General features: G+C 37.7%; 1 pseudogene; it reads left to right on the top strand.

The window, feature by feature from the left end:
• Window positions 1-16,992, top strand: part of LOC132650956 (zinc finger protein 135-like) — a 31,977-nt pseudogene extending 14,985 nt beyond the window's left edge.
• The last annotated feature ends 2,068 nt before the right edge of the window (window positions 16,993-19,060 follow it).

Below are 19,060 nucleotides of genomic sequence, written 5' to 3'. Positions count from 1 at the left end.
CCTGAGGGCTATGTGAGGCTCTTTACAAGACCTGGGGTCATAGAGATCAGGAGGCAGATTTTTAGGCCCTTCACTGAGAAAAGTTCACCATCATGGAGTGCAAATAAATGGCTATCCAGAGATGTCAGACTTCACCCAAATCCAGCAAAATCTTACTTTGTTGATTCATGATTCTATTTAAGGAATTTATTGATTTCCTCCAATAGTTTGATTGTTTTGTCTGGATTTATTTATGGAATTTATTCACACCACATACTACAGCACATCTTGAATATACAAACATAGCTGGAAGCACAAGAAAGATATCTAAAAACAGACTACATGAAGATGATTTTGGTCATTAAAGCAATTAGTGCAAAAGGAGGTGTTTAAGTGTATAATACAAACATACTGTTTCTTTAAAAATCTGCTTTCTTCCACTTGGTTTTTAAAAGTTTATATTTTCTCATACTGGTGCATACATATATCCAATCATCAGCCATAGAAAACAATATGGTTTTCATTTGATCCTAACAGATATCATTTTATTTCTCATAAGAGTATGAGATAATTTTAGTCGTCAAAATTATTTTTTCTAATGTTGAAACATTTGTATGCTTTAATGGAATCTCTTCAATTGGAATATCCCTCCACCTCCAATGAATTTTTTTATTGTTGTCAAAGGAAAGAACCAGAATGCTCAAGTTGAGTGCTGGTCAGCGATTTCTTTCATTTTGATTTTGACTATAATCCTGTTGTATTTGCTTATAAAACTGTGTTATATTTATAGGCCTATCTTTGTGTTTCCTTTTGTTAAGGGTGCTATGTATACTGTATGATTTGATTAGTTATAGTCTAGCTATATTGTTTCTCTTGAAAGTGATAGACCATCACATATGTTTGCATTCTGAAAATCTCTTATATTATGTTGTAATTCCTTGAGTTTTTGTTGATTTGGAAACAATTTAGAGAAACAGTTTTACTTTTCTTTTCTTGATACTAAAGACTTCCCCCCTCCTCATTTCTTGGTATATCTCTGTTTTCAAGTTGTAGCAATCTTCAATGTCTCAGTTTTTGCTACTTAAGCGATTGATAGAGTTAACACATTGTTTTGGGGTTTTTAAAGCTTTCTCATATATTATCTCTGTGTCTTAATTCACATCAGTTGCCAAAATTTCAAAGCCTACAGTCATCTGAGGCATGCCCTCATCAGAGAAGCTGGTTGCTCTATTTGTGAGAGATTGTTGACAGATGATTGATGTGGGAAGGCTATTTCACTGAGAGATGCAATATCCCTAAGTAAGTGGGTCTGGGCCACATAAGACAACTACCTGAGCATGAGACAGAGGTGAAAGAAGAGACCAATCCAAGAAATATTTGCCCATCACTTTTGCCCTAATTTTCTTCAAGCTCAACTTTCTATGCTAACCTCCCAAAATGATGGACTGTGATCTGACAGTACCAAACTAAACAACTAAGCCCATTCATGACCTGAGATGCTTTTGGTTAGGGGATTTAGTCACAGGAACAAAGTAGAAAATTAGAACAAAAATTATATGCAAAGAGTGATCTAGCGGCTGCATAGAACCTTGGAATTTTTTTTTTATAGAAAGTGCAAAACATCAGGATTTAAGATGGCAAAGGCATTAGAAAGCTGTATATAGAGCTTCATCAGCTGTTCTGCTAGGACCTAGAAGATCAGAGTGTTAAGAGTAATGCAGTCAGAGGAAGTCTAGGTCATAGGATTTCAGTGGAAAATAGACTCTATGGAAAATTAAGCTAGAGGTAATTTGTCTGATATTTTAGCTGAAAATCATACTTATTCTGCCCATGCCCTGAGAAATTGAGTGAGGTGAAATTAAAAAATAATGGGCTGTATTTCTTACTTGGAATACTAAATATGTTGAATGGTTATTGTTAGTGAGATATTCAGGAACACAGTGAAAGAAAGACATAAGTGGAGCAGAAATAAATGTAGTCTTTGGTTTGTAGAGAAAAATATCACTAGGTAGTTTCAGATGGCAGTTTCACATGCTGAAACAGAGGCAGTAATTTTCAAGGAAAGTATCACCATCAAAGAGTAGGTCCTAGCTCTGGATTTGAAGCCTAAGATGGTGTCCATACAGTAACAATCCCTACTGTTAATTCTTCTATTAATGGAAGGGGTAGGCAAAGTGATTCCTAGTGCCAGGAAGGAACTTCATATAAAACCTGCTTCAAAAGTGGTCCAAGTATGGCAGGGTCCATCCCAATTTGTCCACCCCAATGTATAATCCAACTTGACAGGCTCACACATGTTGTGCTGGTTCTAGAAATAAGAAAGATGCAAAATTTAAGGTAATAGATTTTTTCTTTGTAGCTTCAGTTCAGCCCAGTGCCAGCCATCAGTGTTTAGCAGAATCAGATTACCAGTGAAGATACTGTAAAGTTTCATTGCATGAAGCAGTGAGGGTGAAGACTGAGTTGTATCTTGACACTACAAGATGTTTAGATACCTAAGTTAGGAGACACCTACCATATATTGTTACCTATAGGGAGTGGAAGTAAGCAATCTTGGGGATGTATGAGATATTTCAGGGATAGGACCACCTAAACCTTTTCAAACAGCATCAGGATTTATTGTTTTCCTTGCTGATCTTCTTTCCTTGGTCCAGCCTTTTCTCAATATGTATTCATTCCTCTCTACAAGAATGAGAAAGGGGTATTCTGTGCATCTATATTGGAATGATGGAACTTGCTTCTAATGTTACAAGATGTGGCACCCAAGAGATCCTCTTGTGTGTCAGAAGAGACTGTGAACATTTGAACCGTGTATGAGTTATTGCAGAATTTTAGAATCATTGAAGTTAGACTACATTTTCATCATGGGATGACAATAAGCCTATAGTGAATTTGGTTAGAACGTATTTGATTGAATCAAAAAAGCTCCCAGAAAAGATGGTGTTTCTGTTTTTGACAATGAGGAAAAAGTTTCTGTGTAGCCCTGGCTGTCCTGAAAGTTTATATGTAGACCAGGCTGGTTTTGAATTTGCAGCTCTAACTCCAGTTGAGTGTTGGGCTTAAATTTAGGCCAACATGCCTGGCATCAACATCACCATCATTGGCTGCTGAGCCTGGAATATAGGGTTTTAGATATTTTATTTTGTTTTGTTTTGTATATGTAAGCATAGGTTTTTGTGCTGATCTTCACCCACATCTTGCATTTGAAATTTAGCAGGGAGTATATTTAATTTCTTAGGATGGCATTTATTCATGACACTAACACTATCTGAGCTTTCTGGGTCATTGAATTGTAGGTGCTTGACACTCTTCCTGCCTGTTTTTTTTTTATTTTATTTGTTTGCTTTATTCACATTTAATTTATTTTTAATTTAAATTTGTTTTCTTTTAATTTATTCTCTGACATGAACTCAAGTCTTTGATCACCTCCTTCTTGGTGGTGCAGCCTTTCAAGGCCACAGAGGAAGATGATGCAGCCATCCTTGAAGAGACCTGATAAGCTAGAAGAGGAGGAGTTCCTCCCCAATTAGGAGACTAGAGAAAGGGCATGGGGGAGAAGAAGGAGGGTGGGTGGGACTGGAAGGAGATGAGGGAGGGGCCTATGGCAAGAATACAAAGTGAACACATTGTAATAAACTAATTAATTAAATTAAAAATTAATTTATCCACTTAACATCCCAATTGTAATCCTCTCCCTTGTCTCTTCCTAGTCTCACCCTTCATTCTTCTTTCCCCTTATCCCATTTCCTATAGCTCAGATACAGGGAGCCCTCTTCTCCTACCATGTGAACCCAGCATATCAAGTCTCATTAGGACTGTCTGCATCCTCTTCCTCTGTGGCATAGCAATCCCCCCTCCACCAAGGGGAAGTGATCAAATAGCAGACAACAGAGTCCATGTCAGAGCCAGCATCTCCCCCCCTTACTATGGATCCCACATGGAGACTGAGCTGCCTTCAACTACATCTGAACAGGGGTCAGGTCCTCTTAATGAATGATTTGTGGTGGGTGCATCAGTTTCTGCAGGTACCCATGAGCCCAGGTTTGTTGTCCTTGTTGGTCTTCTTATGGAGGTCCTGCCAGCTCTGGGTCTTTCTACATTCTTTCCTCCCACTCTTTCCTATGATTCCTTGTGCTCAGCCCAAAGTTTGGTTGTGAGTCTTAGCATCTGCTTTGATCCCCTGCTGGGTAGAGCCTTTCAGAGGATATGTATGTTAGGCTCTCATCCTGTTCCCTCTCTGCAGTCACTTCTGATGTTGATTCTATTTGCCCTTTTGAATAAGAACTGACCATCCTCCATAGGGTCCTCTTTTTATTTAGCTCCTTTAGGACTGTGGATTGTAGTATGTTTATCCTGTATTATGGCTATTATCCACTTACCATGCATGTCTTTCTGGTTTTGGAATAACTCACTTAGGATGATCATTTCCAGTTCCGTCCACTTGCCTGAAAATTTCATGGTTTCCTTTTTGTATTTAAATACCTGAGTAGCATTGCACTGTGTAAATGTACCACAATTTCTGTAAAACAATGGTTCGTTTAAGAGACATGTAGTTTGTTTCCCTATTCTGGCTATTATGAATATAGATGCTATGAACATAGTTGAGCAAATATCTTTTTTGAATGGTGGAGCATCTTTTTGATATATGCCCAGGAATGGTAGAACTGGGTCTTGAAGTAACACTATTTCCAATTGTCTGAGAAAGCATCAGATTGATTTTTAAAGTGGTTGTATAAATTTCTACTCCCACCAGCAATGGAGGAGTGTTCCTCTTTCTCCACATTCTCACTAGCTTGCTGTCAGTTCAGGTTTTGACCTTAGCCATGATGGGTTGAAGATGGAATGTCATTTGCATTTCCATGATGACTACAGATATTGAGCATTTAATGTCCACCATTTGATATTCCTTTGTGGAGAAATCTCTGTATAGTTCTGTACCCCAGTTTTAAATTGGATTATTTGGATTATTGGAGTTTAATTTCTTCAACACTTTATATATATTGTTTATTAGCACTTTCAGTTGTATGTGGGGTTGGTGAAGATCTTTTGCCAGGCTGTAGGTGGCCATTTTATTCTATTGACAGAGTTCTTTGCTTCATAGAAGCTTTTTGTTTCATGAGATCCTATTCCTTAATTCTTGATCTTAGAGCCAGTGTTCTTGGTGTTCTGTTGAGGAAGTTACCTTTTATGCCAATGAGATCGAGGATCTTTCCCACTTTTTTTTTCTAACAGATTTAGTGTATCTGGTTTTATGTTGAGGTCTTTGAACAACTTGGACTGCAGTTTAGTGCAGGGTGATAAATATGGATCTATTTTCATTTTTCCACATGTAAACTTCAAGTTAGACCAGCACCGTTTGTTGAAGATGCTGTCCTTTTTCCATTGCATGGTTTTGGCTTCTTTGTCAAAAATCAAGTGGTCATAGGTGTGTGGGTTTATTTATGGGTCTTCACTTCAATTCCATTCATCCACCATTCTGTTTTTTTTTTTTTTTTTTCAGTACCGTGCAGTTTTCTATTACTATTGATATATAGTAGAGCTTGAGATCAGGGATGGTGATACCTACTGAAGATCTGCTATAGTACAGGAATGTTTTAGCTATTCTGGCTTTTTTATTTTTCCATATGAAGCTGAGAATTTCTTTTCAAATTCCTTGAGGAATTGTGTTGATATTTTGATGGGAATATCATTTAATCTATAGATTGTTTTTGGTATGATAGCAATTTTTACTATGTTGATCCTTCTGACCCATCAGCATGAGAGATATTTGTATCTTCTTGTATCTTTTTCAATTTCTTTCTTCAGAGGCTTAAAGTTTTTTTTTTTTTCATGCAGGTTTTTCACTTGCTTGTTGAGGATAACTCCAAGGTACATTATGTTGTTTTTTTTTCCCTGCCTACTGTGAAGGGTGTTGTTCTCCTAATTCTTTCTCAGTCCATTTGTCTTTTGCATACAGGAGTGCTACTGATTTTTTTTTGAGTTAACTTTATATCCAACTACTATGATAAAGTGTTTTTCAACTGTAGGAGTTCGCTACAGTAGAATATTTGGGGTCACTTTTATATACTGTCATATATGTGAATATAAATACTTTGACTTCTTCCTTATCAATTTGTATCCCCTTGATCTCCTTTAGTTGTCTTATTGCCCTAGATAGGACTTTGAGTACTGTACTGAAGAGATTTGGAGAGAGTGTGTAGCCTTGTCTTGTCCCTGAGTTCAGTGGAATGGATTTAAGTTTCTTTCCATTTTGTTTCATGTTAGCTATAGGATTGTTGTATATTGTCTTTACTATTTTTAGATCTGTGCCTCTGTCCCCAGTCTCTCCAAGACTTTAAACAAGAATAAATGTTGGATATTGTCAAATGTTTTTTCAGCATCTAAGAAAATGATCCTGTTTTTTTTTTTTCTTTTCAATTTCTTTATATGACGGATTAAGATTCCCTATATTGAACTATCCCTGCATGCCTGGGATTAAGCCTACTTGGTAATGATGGATGATATCTTTGACATGTTCTTGGATTTGGTTTGCAATTATTTTATTGAGTATTTTTGCATCATTGTTCATAAAAGAGATTGGTCTGAAGTTCTTTTTCTTTTTGGGGGTCTTTGAGGATTTATCAAGGTGACTGTGGTACAAAAGGAGTTTGGTCATGTTGCGTCCATTTCTATTTTGTGGAATAATTTGAAAAATATCAATATTGACTCTTCATTGACGGTCTTGTAGAATTCTGCCCTGAAATCATCTCGCTCTTGGCTTTTTTTGGTTGCAAGTATTTAGATGGCTGCTTCTATTCCCTTAGGCAGTAAAAGACTATTTAATATATTTAACTGATATTGATTCAACTTTGGTAAGTGGAATCTAACAAGAGAATTGTATATTTCATTTATATTTTTAAATTATGCGGCATATAGGTTTTTGACATAAGATCTAATGGTTCTTTGGATTTTCTCAGTGTCTGTTATCTCTCTCTCTTTTCCTTTCAGACTGTTGATTTGGATAGTGTCTTTCTGCCATTTACTTAGTTTGACTAAGAGTTTGTCTATGTATTTGATTTTCTCAAAGAACTAGCTCTTGGTTTTGTTGATTCTTTGAATTATTCTCTTTGTTTCTAATTTATTGATTTCAGCCCTGAGTTTGGTTAGTCCTAGTAGTCTACTCCTGTTGAGTGTGTCTGCTTCTTTTTTCTAGGGCTTTCAAGTGTGCCATTCAGTTGCTTGTATGGGATGTCTCCAATAGCTTATGAAGGCCTTTAATGCTATTAAAACTCCTCTTAGGACTGCTTTCATTGCAGTTTGGGTATGAGGTACCTTCATTTTCATTGAATTGTAGGAAGTTCTTTCTTTATTTCTTCCCTGACCTAGATTTCATTGAGTAGGGAGTTGTTCAGTTCCCACGTGTGTGTAGGCTTTTTGTTATTTCTGTTATTATTGAGGTCCATCTTTAGTCCATCATTGTCTGATAGGATACAAGATATTATTTCAATCTTATTGTATTTGTTGAGACCTGGTTTGTGACCTACTATATGTTCAATTTTGGAGAAGGGTCCATGAGGTGCTGAAAGAAGATAGATTCTTTTCTGTTTGGGTTAAAAAATTCTCTAGATATCTGTTAGGTTCATTTGATTCATGACATCCATTTGTGTCATTATCTCTCAGTTTAAGTCCTTTTCCATTGCTCTGTCCCTTGATGATAGTGACATGTTGACCTCTCCCACTATTAATGTACGGTGATTGATATGTTCTTTAAGTTTTATTAATGTTTCTTTTACAAATGTGGGTGTCCTTGTATTTGGGGCATTGTTGCTCAGAATACAGATGCCATCTTGGTGGAATATTCCTTTGATGAGTATGAAGTATCCTTCCTCATTTTTATTTATTTATTTATTTATTTATTTATCTATTTATCTATCTATTTATTTATTTTTATTTAGGAGCAATAACTAATATCAGGCAATATTTTTAAAGTTTAAAAGTATGTGAAACAGCATAGTTTTTAAAAAATCTTTCAACATTTTATTGTGTTCCTTTTAAATTTTTATTAATAACAGTTTATTCACTTTGTATCCCCTCTGTACCTCCCTCGTTCCACCCCTTCCAATCCCACCCTCCATCTTTCCCACCCCTGACTCTTTTCCAGTTCACTGATAAGTGAGGTCCTCCTCCCCTTCACTCTGATCCTAGTCTATCAGGTCTCATTAGGAGTGGCTGCATTGTCTTCTTCTATGGCCTGGCAAGGCTGATTCCCCCTCAATGTGAGGTGATCAAAGAGCAGGCCAATGAGTTCCTGTCAGAGATAGTCCCTGTCCCCATTACTATGAAGACCACATAGATTCTGAACTTCCATAGGCTACCTTTTGTTTAAGGGTTTCAGGCCATCTCCATGAGTGGTCCTTGGCTGGCATATCAGTTTCAAAAAAGACCCCTGTGCCCAGAATTTTTGGAACTGTTACTGTCCTTGTGGAGCTCCTGTCCTCTCCAGGTTTACTACCTCCCAGTTCTTCCATAAGATTCCCTGCACTCTGCCCAAAGTTTGGCTATGAGTCTCAGCATCTGCCTTGACACCCTGCAGGGTAGAGCCTTTCAAAGGCCCTCTGTGGTAGGCTCTTGTCCTGTCCCTGTATTCTCTCTCATCTGATGTCCATCCTCTTTGCCTTTCTGCATGGGATTTGAGCATCTTAGCCAGCATACTCCTTCCTGATTAACTTCCTTAGGTGTACAGCTTTTAGTATTTTTATACTATATTTTATGTCCTATATTCACTTATGAGTGAGTATATACCCTGTGAGTCTTTCTGCTTCTGGGATACTTCACTCAGGATGATCTTTTCCATTTCCCACCATTTACTTGCAAATTTCATGTTTTCCTTGTTTTTCATTGCTGAGTAATATTCCATCATATAGATATACCATAATTTCTGTATCCATTCCTCAACTGAGGGCCATCTGTGCTGTTTCCACCTTCTGGCTATTACAAATAAAGCTATGATAAACATAGTTGAGCAGATGTCTTTGTTGTATACTTGAGCGCCTTTTGGATATATGCTTAGGAGTGGTATAGCTGGATCTTGAGGAGGCACTATTCCTAATTGTCTAAGAAAGTGCCAGGTTGATTTGTAAAGTGGTTGTATAAGTTTACATTCCTACCAGCAATGAAGGAGGGTTCCCCTTTCTCCAAATCCTATCCAGCATGAGTTGTCACTTGAGTTATTTGTCTCAGTCATTTTGATGTGTGTAAGGTGAAATCTCAGGGTGATTTTGATTTGCATTTCCCTGATGACTAAGAATGTTGAACATTTCTTTAAGTGTTTCTCTGCCATTTTATATTCCTCTATTGAGAATTCTCTGTGTAGCTCTGTACCCCATTTTTTAATTTGGCTTACTTGATTTGTTGGTGTTTAACTTCTTGAAATCTTTATAAATACTGGATATTAACCTTCTGTCAGATATAGGGTTGGTGAAGATTCTTTCCCAATCTGCAGGCAGTCATTTTGTTTTGACAACAGTTTCCTTTGACTTATAGAAGTTTTTCAGTTTCATGAGGTCCCATTTATTTATTGTTGCTCTTAGAACCTGTACTGTTGAAGTTCTGTTCAGGAAGTCGTTTCCTGTTCCAATGAGTTCAAGGCTCTTCCTCACTTTTTCTTCTAACAGGGTTAGTATGTCTGGTTTTATACTGAGGTCTTTGATCCACCTGAACTTTAGTTTTGTGCAGAGTGATAAATATGGATCTATTTGCATTTTCCTACATGTAGACATCCATTTAGACCAGCACCATTTGTTGAAGATGCTATCTTTTTTCCATTGTATGGTTTTGGCATCTTTGTCAAAAATCAGGAGTCCATAGTGTGTGGGTGTATTTCTGAGACTTCTATCTGATTCTGTTGATTCACTAGTTGGTGTCTATGGAAGTACCATGTAGTTCTCATTACTGTTGCTCTAATAGTACAGCTTGAGATCAGGGATGGAGATACCCCCAGAAGATCTTCTTTATGGAAGATTGTTTTAGCAATTCTGGGTTTCTTGTTATTCCATATGAAGTTGGGAATTTTTCTTTCAAGGTCTGTATAGAATTGTGTTGGTAATTTAATGGGAATTACATTAAATCTGTAAATTGCGTTTGGTAAGAGGACCATTTTTACTATGTTAATCCTGCCAAGCCATGAGCATGAGAGATCTTTCCATCTTCTGATATCTTCTTCTATTTCTTTCTTTAGAGACTTGAAATTTTTTTATACAAGTCTTTGACTTGCTTGGTTAGGGTCACACCAATATACTTTATGTCCTTTTTGACTATTGTGAAAGGTGTTGTTTACCTAATTTCTTTTTCAGCACTTTTGTCTTTTGCATACAGGAGGGCTACTTAATTTTTGAGTTGATTTTGTATCCAGTCACATTGCTGAAAGTGTTTGTCAGATTTAGGCATTCCCTGGTAGAATTTTTGGGGCACTCAGGTATACTATCATATCATCTGCAAATAGTGATACTTTGACTTCTTCCTTTCCCATTTGTATTCCCTTGATCTTCTTTGTCTTATTACTCTAGCAAGGACTTGGAGAACTATGTTGAAGAGATATGGAGAGAGTGGGCAGCCTCGCCTTGTCGCTGAATTCAGTGGGATTGCTTTAAGTTTCTCTCTGTTTAGCTTGATGTTGGCTATAGGATTGCTGTATATCACCTTTACTGTGTTTAGGTATGTGCCCTGTATCCCTGATCTCTCCAATACTTCAAACATGAATGAATGCTGGATTTTTTCAAATGCTTTTTCAGCAACTAAGGATATTATCATCTGTTTATTTTTCTTTCAATTTGTTAATATGGTGGGTCATATCTATGGATTTTTGCATATTGAACCACCCCTGAATACCTGGCCTGAAGCCTACTTGGTTGTAGTGGATGATATCTTTTATGTGTTTTGTATTGGGTTTGCAAAGTATTTTGTTGAGTATTTTTGCATCAATGTTCATAAGGGAGATTGGACTGAAATTGTCTTTATGCTGGGGTATCCAGGGCTGCTTGCTCCTGAATAATTGGGTTCTGGAGATGCCATATTGCTTTGTCTTTTGTTGGTTGAGCTTTTACACTGGCCTCTACCCATTGGGATATCTTAGATGTTGGGTGTTAGTTTCTGGTACTTCCTGGAATCCTGTGGTGGGTAGAATACCCCTGGCAGGAAGATGATTTTTCCCAAAGGAGCTCTCCTCCGTTTTTTAGGTATGGTTACTGAATGGCAGGTGTTTTTCAGGAATTGCCACAGCTCATCTCAGGCGTACATACCTGAGTACTAATTGTTGCCTTTGTTAGTAAAGGGGGGTATCCCCTCACCCAGAGAAGTCCTGGAGAGAGTTGCCCTGCTGCTGGGTTTCTTGCTGTAAATTTAGAGAGCGCTGCTGTAACCTGAGTGCCCCATGGTTTGGTCAGTTTAGTTAGGTAAAACTGGTTGTCACTTGGAACAGTATCTGGGGGTTGATCTCAGGGAACCCAGCCTCCTGTAGGTCTAAGTTTGGAGCTTTGTGCCCCAGTACCCAAGTGGTAATCAGTGGCAGGTGAGCACCACTTTCATGTGTGCAGCAGGAGGCTGTGGATAACCAGAAACTTTTCTGGAGCTAAAAAATTTTCTGGCCCTGAGGTAGGGCCAGATATTTTCCCCCACCTTTGGGTTTTCTCCCTACATGAAGACCCAGTCTGTAATGTTTGGGGGGGCGTGTAGAGTGCATAGGCACTCGCTTGTGATTTGTTGCTCCAAGCTGGTGACTGGCAGAAACCTGAGAAATTTTCCTGAAAACATTCCTGTGTGTGGTGGTGGTAGTGGTGGTGGGGGTCATCTGAGTTCTCTAAGCTGGGACCTGCTGTTTCCCTCTTTGTGGGGTTTTCTTCCGACAGGGAAACCCAGCCTCTAGTGTCCTGGGGCACACAGTTCTGTCTGTGACAGAGTCAGGTACGCAGAGCTGGCAGCTGGAGCCCTACTCAGGGCTGGCTGCTGTGCACCCGCAAGGCTACAGGACCTTTTCCAGGGATAGACTGGTTGACCTGAGGTCAGATCTGCTTGCTTCCTTCCCTGTGGGGTTTTCTCGAGACTGGGATCCCAGTCTCTGGTGCCCCAGGGTGCACAGTTCAGCCTGGAAAGTTGATCAGGACATGCGGGCATGTGGCTCTGGTCTAGTGACCCAGTGCCTGTGTGACCTGGGTTCTTGCTGGGTGACCTGAGAGTAGACCCGACTGATTCCCACACTTTGGTGTTTCCTCTGACCTGGAAAACACAATCACTGTTGTTTTAGTGTCCAGAGTTCAGTCTCTTAGGCACTGTACTAAGATTGCTGCCCTGCTTCTCAGACAGTGTCATCCCGGTGCCACCATCTTGGATTGCCTTCTTCCTCATCTCTTTCAATTAATGGTTGTTGAAAGTCTATTTTATTAGATATTAGAATGGTTACTCCTGCTTGTTTCTTGGGTCTATTTGCTTGAAAACCTTATTCCTGCTAAAACAGCCCAGGAAATTTTCAAGGGATTAGCTGAGTGCTCTCAGGTTGAACCCAATTGCTTTTCTCATCATTGGGGTTCATCTCACCTGGTAAATACAGTCAGTGGTGTTTGGAGGCCCACAGTTCCAACTATTGGTCACTGTGCAGTCTCTGCTACCCTGCTGATCAGGCACAGTGTGTGTTCAGCCCTTCCAGCTGGGATCTGTTTTTAATTTTTACTGAATATGAGTATCTTGATTGTATGCATGAATATGCACCTCTTGTGTGCCTGATCTTCACTATAGTCTGAAGATGTGTTCAGAACTCATGAACTGATAGTAGTGGGGTCCAGGTAAACAATGACAATTGAGCCCACTTATTTGGAAGAATAGCAAGAGCTCCTCACTGCTGAGCCATCTCTTCTACCTTATGTTGCTTATTTATGATCAGCATTGACATTGCTAATATTTTCATTTTTCTATTTTTAGCTCTTTAAACATGCATTCCCTTTTAGTAAGATGTTATTAGAGTTACAGTTTAAGCTGGGGCAGTGCAGATTTCTGGAAAAGGAATGCACAACTGGATTGAATGTATAATTTCTTGTAGAAGCTTCAGTAAAGACCTCTGAGTTCTTTCAATGTTTTATGTTTGTTTGACATTTAGGGGAGGCTCTGTCTTACTATATAGGTATGGCTGTCCTGGAACTCTTTGCATATATCATGCTGGCATCCAATTCAATAAGATACACCTGCCTCTGCCTCCTGAGTGATGGAATTAAGGCATAACAGAATACACTCAGCTTGTCCATAATTTTTGTAGTTAGTAACTGTTCATAAATTTCTCTGATGTGTACTTAGTACTGCTCATCTCTTAATTTCTCTATGTGTCTCTGTCTCTCTCTTTCTATTTTGCTCTCTTCTCTCTGTTTGTCTTTGTCCACATTAATTACCATGACTATTCAGAAGCTATATCCTATTCAAAAAAGTTCAGATATGACATAGTTAAACTTCATTATTCAGTTTTCTTCTAAAATGACTTAGTGATAACTTTAGCACTTATGTTTTAATAGAAAAGTTTTAATCTTTATTTTTAAACTATAGACTATACCTGATTTAGAAAAGAGAATATACAAAACAATGATCAAAGAATAATCATGTGTTCTATGCCTTTTCTTTTGTCTGGGAACTCAGAAATATGATGTTATCAGCTATGATTATTGTTGCTTGCCACCCACATTGTTTTTATCCATCTATTCACTGTAGTACAATTTCTCTTCCACAAATATATGAGCCCCCATTTTCATCTACTGGTATGCCACATCTCTGATCCCTGGTCAAAACATGATATCCAGTGCCATGTTGTCTTTTGACTGACACCACCCATCTGTTCACTGTCACCTGATAGCCACCTATCATTTGTTGCTAGATAAAATATCATGACTGTTTTTTCCTTCCACCTGTCTCAGGACAGTGTCCTGAGCTACTCACCCAAGTAACTGAAGATGATTCATAGATCACTCAAGAACCCAACTAATGGCTACTTCATATTCATGTCTTACAAACTAATACAAAACCTTTAACACAGGTTTTCAAAGCAAGCCTTTTGTTTCCGTTACAATCTAACCTTTAGGCTTTTTCTTGTCCCATCCTTCACCTGATGCACAGCACCCAACTGTCTAACACTAGCACTTCTGTGTCAGAAAATAAATGGAAGAAGCACTAGAATTATATGATTATATTGCCAATGAAGTATAAATTTATATTGTTGCCAGTCTTTCTTTTGTACAAATGTATGGTATATTTTAGAATTCAGTGACCTTCAATGATGTGCATGTGAAATTCAGCCAAGAAGAGTGGGCTTTGCTGGAACCATCTCAGAAACAACTCTACAAAGATGTGATGTTAGAGACCTGTAAAAACCTCACTGCTATAGGTAAGACTGCAAATTTTCTTTCACTTTTAAAATAAGGAGACAACTCTTACTTTGTTATTGATTCTCTTCTGTAATTCCAATTGAGACTGAGGAGGAATGAAGTGAAGAAATCAGGCATGGTTCTAAGGGTCACAAGAAGATAATGATTTAAGTTTTGCCTTAATAATAATATATTTCCAATAATATATATTTTCTGGTACTATATTTTAGGCTACAATTGGGAACACCATAATATTGAAGAACATTTTCAAAGTTCTACAAGTAATAAAAGGTAACTTTATGTGCACAATGATACAGATATGAATCTTAAGAAATTTTAATGTGTCCTGGAAGTATGTTTGTCTGTTTCTTTGTTGGCTGCTTTTTTTATTTTCTGTTTTTGAAATAGTTTTTTTTTTCTGTGTAGCTGTGGCTTGACTTAGACTTACTTGTTAGACCAGCCTGACCTTAACATCACACAGATCTGCCTGCTTCTGCCTCCACAAGCGCTGGGATTAAAGACATGTACCAGCACCCCTGGCTGTGTCCTGGAAGTTTTAAAAAAATCAACAGTGCAAAAACAGCACTGCTTTAAGTGTGATGATGATCATTAAAATCTCACAATTCCATGAACTTAAATGTCATGTATCTGATTTGTGTTTACAAGGCACTCCCCTAAGATAGAAGAAAAAAAATAATATTGTAACAGAAAATACCATTTGAATCATATGGATATTACAGCTATTGACTTGAACTGCCAATCTGTTTAGTCTCATTTTATCTACTCAGATATTGTAAGAGGTATACACATTGAATAGGTTATCAGTATATGTCCAAAACCTTCTAATGAGCAAATATTTCATAGTACAACCAGTGTTACTCATATTCATGCAGTAACATTGTAAAGTTTAGTGAAATGAGCAGCTTATGAGAATCAAGAATATTGTTGTGGAGAAACACTAATCCCTATATGACATATCTATGATGAATAAAAAAAATGTGTTAATTCAATGTGGGAATCTTTTATTAATCTTTTAATTTAAATAGGTGTATCATATGTCACAATGTTTCTCAGACACATGAGCATAGGGATATTGAAAGAAGCAGTGTACCTATCTTTCTCCAAGAACGATTGATTTTGTAGTAGTCCCCACTTTGAGTAGATTTTTGTGAATGTGATAAATGGTTACTCTTAATTGGTTTTGCAACTTCACTGAGAATTCATCAGCAAACACTTACTGCTGAAAATACCTATGAATAATAGGAATTTGGAACTTCTTCTGCTTGTTCTGCTCACTTCTTAAATGAAGTGTCATTCATACAGTACAAAAATTTGCGAATGGGATTGCTGTGGTAAAACTCTGAATTCTTACAATACTCTTGATATATTTGAGAAAATCTCTTATAGAAAAATGATGTAATCAAGTAACAAATTCTCTTACCATCATAGGAATCTTCAAAAATACCCATAATGAAGGGGAATACCATGAATGTAAATAAAGTGATAAAACTTTAAAATTTTATTCTTCTTTACCATTAGACTGAATTTTAAAATTAATTCATTTACATAAATATATTTATTACTGTAATGAAATTACTGGAGTAAATCTTTCACATGTGCCAATTATCTTTGCAGGCATGACAGTAGTCATACTGGAGAGAAATCCTTTAAATGCACTTTATGTGGTAAAGCCTTCCCCTATACCACTGTTCTCACGCAGCATAAAAGAACACATACTGGAGAGAAACTTTATGAATGTAACCAGTGTGGTAAAGCCTTTGCAGAAAACAGTGATCTCATACAGCATAAAAGAACACACACTGGAGAGAAACGTTATGAATGTAATGAGTGTGGTAAAGCCTTTGCAAAAAACAGTATTCTCTTAAGCCACAAAAGAACACACACTGGAGAGAAACCTTATGAATGTAAGCAGTGTGGTAAAGCCTTTGCACAAAACAGTGCTCTCATAAGCCATAAAAGAACACACACTGGAGAGAAACCTTATGAATGTAACGAGTGTGGTAAAGCCTTTGCAGAAAACAGTACTCTCTTAAACCACAAAAGAACACACACTGGAGAGAAACCTTATGAATGTAAGTAGTGTGGTAAAGCCTTCGCACAAAACAGTGCTCTCATAAGCCATAAAAGAACACACACTGGAGAGAAACCTTATGAATGTAATGAGTGTGGTAAAGCCTTTGCAGAAAACAGTACTCTCTTAAACCACAAAAGAACACACACTGGAGAGAAACCTTATGAATGTACCCAGTGTTGTAAAGCCTTTGCACAAAACAGTCATCTCATAAGCTATAAAAGAATACACACTGGAGAGAAACCTTATGAATGTAACGAGTGTGGTAAAGCCTTTGCAGAAAACAGTAATCTCATACGGCATAAAAGAACACACACTGGAGAGAAACCTTATGAATGTAACCAGTGAGGCAAAGCCTTTACAGAAAACAGTCATCTCATAAGACATAAAAGAACACACACTGGAAAGAAACCTTATGAATGTGACGAGTGTGGTAAAGCCTTTGCATGAAACAGTAATCTCATAAGCCATAAAAGAACACATACCGGAAAGAAACCTTATAAATATACGCAATGTGATAAAGCGTTTGCACAGCAGAGTAGTCTCTGAAAACATGAAAAAAAAAAAACAGTGGAGAGGAGCCTTGTGAGGGTAATTAGTGAGATAAAGCCTTTGCATTTAATAATCATCTCCTAAGACAACAACACATTCTGGAGTGAAACCACACGAATATACCTACGTGGCAAAGCCTTTGCACATAACATCACCTAATGCATAAAAGAACATATACTGGAAAGAAGCTGTCTGTCTGTAACCAATGTGAATAAAACTTTTGGATTTCAGAATCATCTTCACACTCATGAAAGAAATCCTAATGGAAAGAAATCTTGTGAGTGCTTTTAACATGGTGAAACCATTCCACATTTGTATAATCTTCATCATCATGAAAGGATTCATAATGGAGGAAAACTTATGAATGTGTTAAAATGGTGAGGCTTTTCACAAATCTGGAGTCATCATCATCATAAAAGTATCCTTACTGGAGAGGAGTTCTGTGACTATAAGCAATATGGAAAGGCCTTTGTGTTCTTTGGTCTACTGAGATCCAATAGAACTGAAAAACTAGCTCAATGGAAATGACCTCCCTTTTCTAAAGGGTAAAGGGAATACGGGGAATAGGAATGGAGGGTAGTACTGGGGGAGAGAAGGGAGGGGGACTACGATTGGATTTTAAAGTAAATAAACTTATCTTTAAAAAAGAATACAATGAATGGTGAATAATGGTGAACAATTACATGCAACAGTATTATATAATAAGGTGTTTATGGAAGACTTATTGATAATCCTGATTCTCAATATTTACTGTTTTCAATTGCCTCACTTTACACAAGAAACTTTGAGTCCAGTGGATGAATATGTAGTGAATGGTGAACTAACACCAGCCAGGAAGTTCTCTGAGAGTAACACAACAGTGGCAGCCTGTAGAAGTTTCTTTGTGTACACATACCTATTGTTCGAGGGGTTCTATTGAAAACCATCACAACTCAGACTGAATTTTGAGATGTGAGGGAGGAGGCTTTCTCTTCCATGTATGACTCTGCTTCTGGCCTAGATGGGTAACCATGTCAAGGGTGAGTTTTCTCTGCCTGACTTCATCTGGAGAGTATCTTTAGACATGGACACCACCAATCAAATTTGATAGATGGCCTTTGACACAGATCCCTGATAACTCTCCCCTCCCTTCAAATATAGGATAATTTGGATCTGTGTCCTTGTTCTTATTCATATAATAGGAATGTGCTGTTTAATGCAAATCAAGCATCCTTGAATTGCCTAGCATTAAACAATTATCTACACCTATGCTTGGAGCATCCCAGGCACTCCCCAAGGGATATAAGCCTCTGTTTTCTGTTTTCTGGAATTAAAGTTGAACTTACTTTCTGAGGTGGTTCCCAGAGTGGCTGACCACAGTTATGCTTACGGGCTTTCCAAGCTTTATGCTAATCATCTTCTGCCCCTTTTGCCTTCCTGGGCTGGTGGGAAACAGCCCTCCAGGCAGGAAGAGAGTCACGATCTCTGAAATGCTTGTGATGAAATGTCTCAGACTTCATAGCATTTCAAATTTCACATGTTTCTGGATGTGAAAGGGTCAATCAAACACTGTCTTGGGGTGGGACTCTTTAAAATGAGTTATACTTAGTGTTTAGTTCATGGTAAGTTTGCAGGCAAGCTTCATGGTATAAAATCTTCTGAGGTGAGTACAGTGGCCCATAAAAAGAAATAAGAGCAGAAATTTTATTTCTCTGTTTTTAGTAGCTGAGCATTGTTCCAATAAGGTATGGGTGGATGGCAGAGGAGAGGAACTCCCCTTTTTAGTAGGCTAGGGAAAGGGGATGGGGGAAGATGAAGGGAGGGTAGGACCAGTAGGAGTTGAGGGAGTGACCTTCAACCATCATACATAATGAATAAATGGCGAAAAATAAAAACAATTAATAAAATAAAAAAAATAGTAAGAAAAACAAAAGAGCAAAATAGCAAAATTTTGAGTCTAGTTTGGTAACTGCCCTCCCTCAAAGAGAAGAAAGAAGATATATAGAAAGAAAAGAAAAACATAATCTTTGTCTTTGTCACCTTTCTTCCCTGTGGGCTCACTTGAAGATCACTATCCAACGGAGAC

This window comes from Meriones unguiculatus (assembly GCF_030254825.1).
Source record: "Meriones unguiculatus strain TT.TT164.6M chromosome 13 unlocalized genomic scaffold, Bangor_MerUng_6.1 Chr13_unordered_Scaffold_37, whole genome shotgun sequence".
Classification (NCBI taxonomy): Eukaryota; Metazoa; Chordata; class Mammalia; order Rodentia; family Muridae; genus Meriones; species Meriones unguiculatus.
Note: the sequence above shows the minus strand (reverse complement) of the source record. Positions and strands in the feature narration are given on the sequence as shown.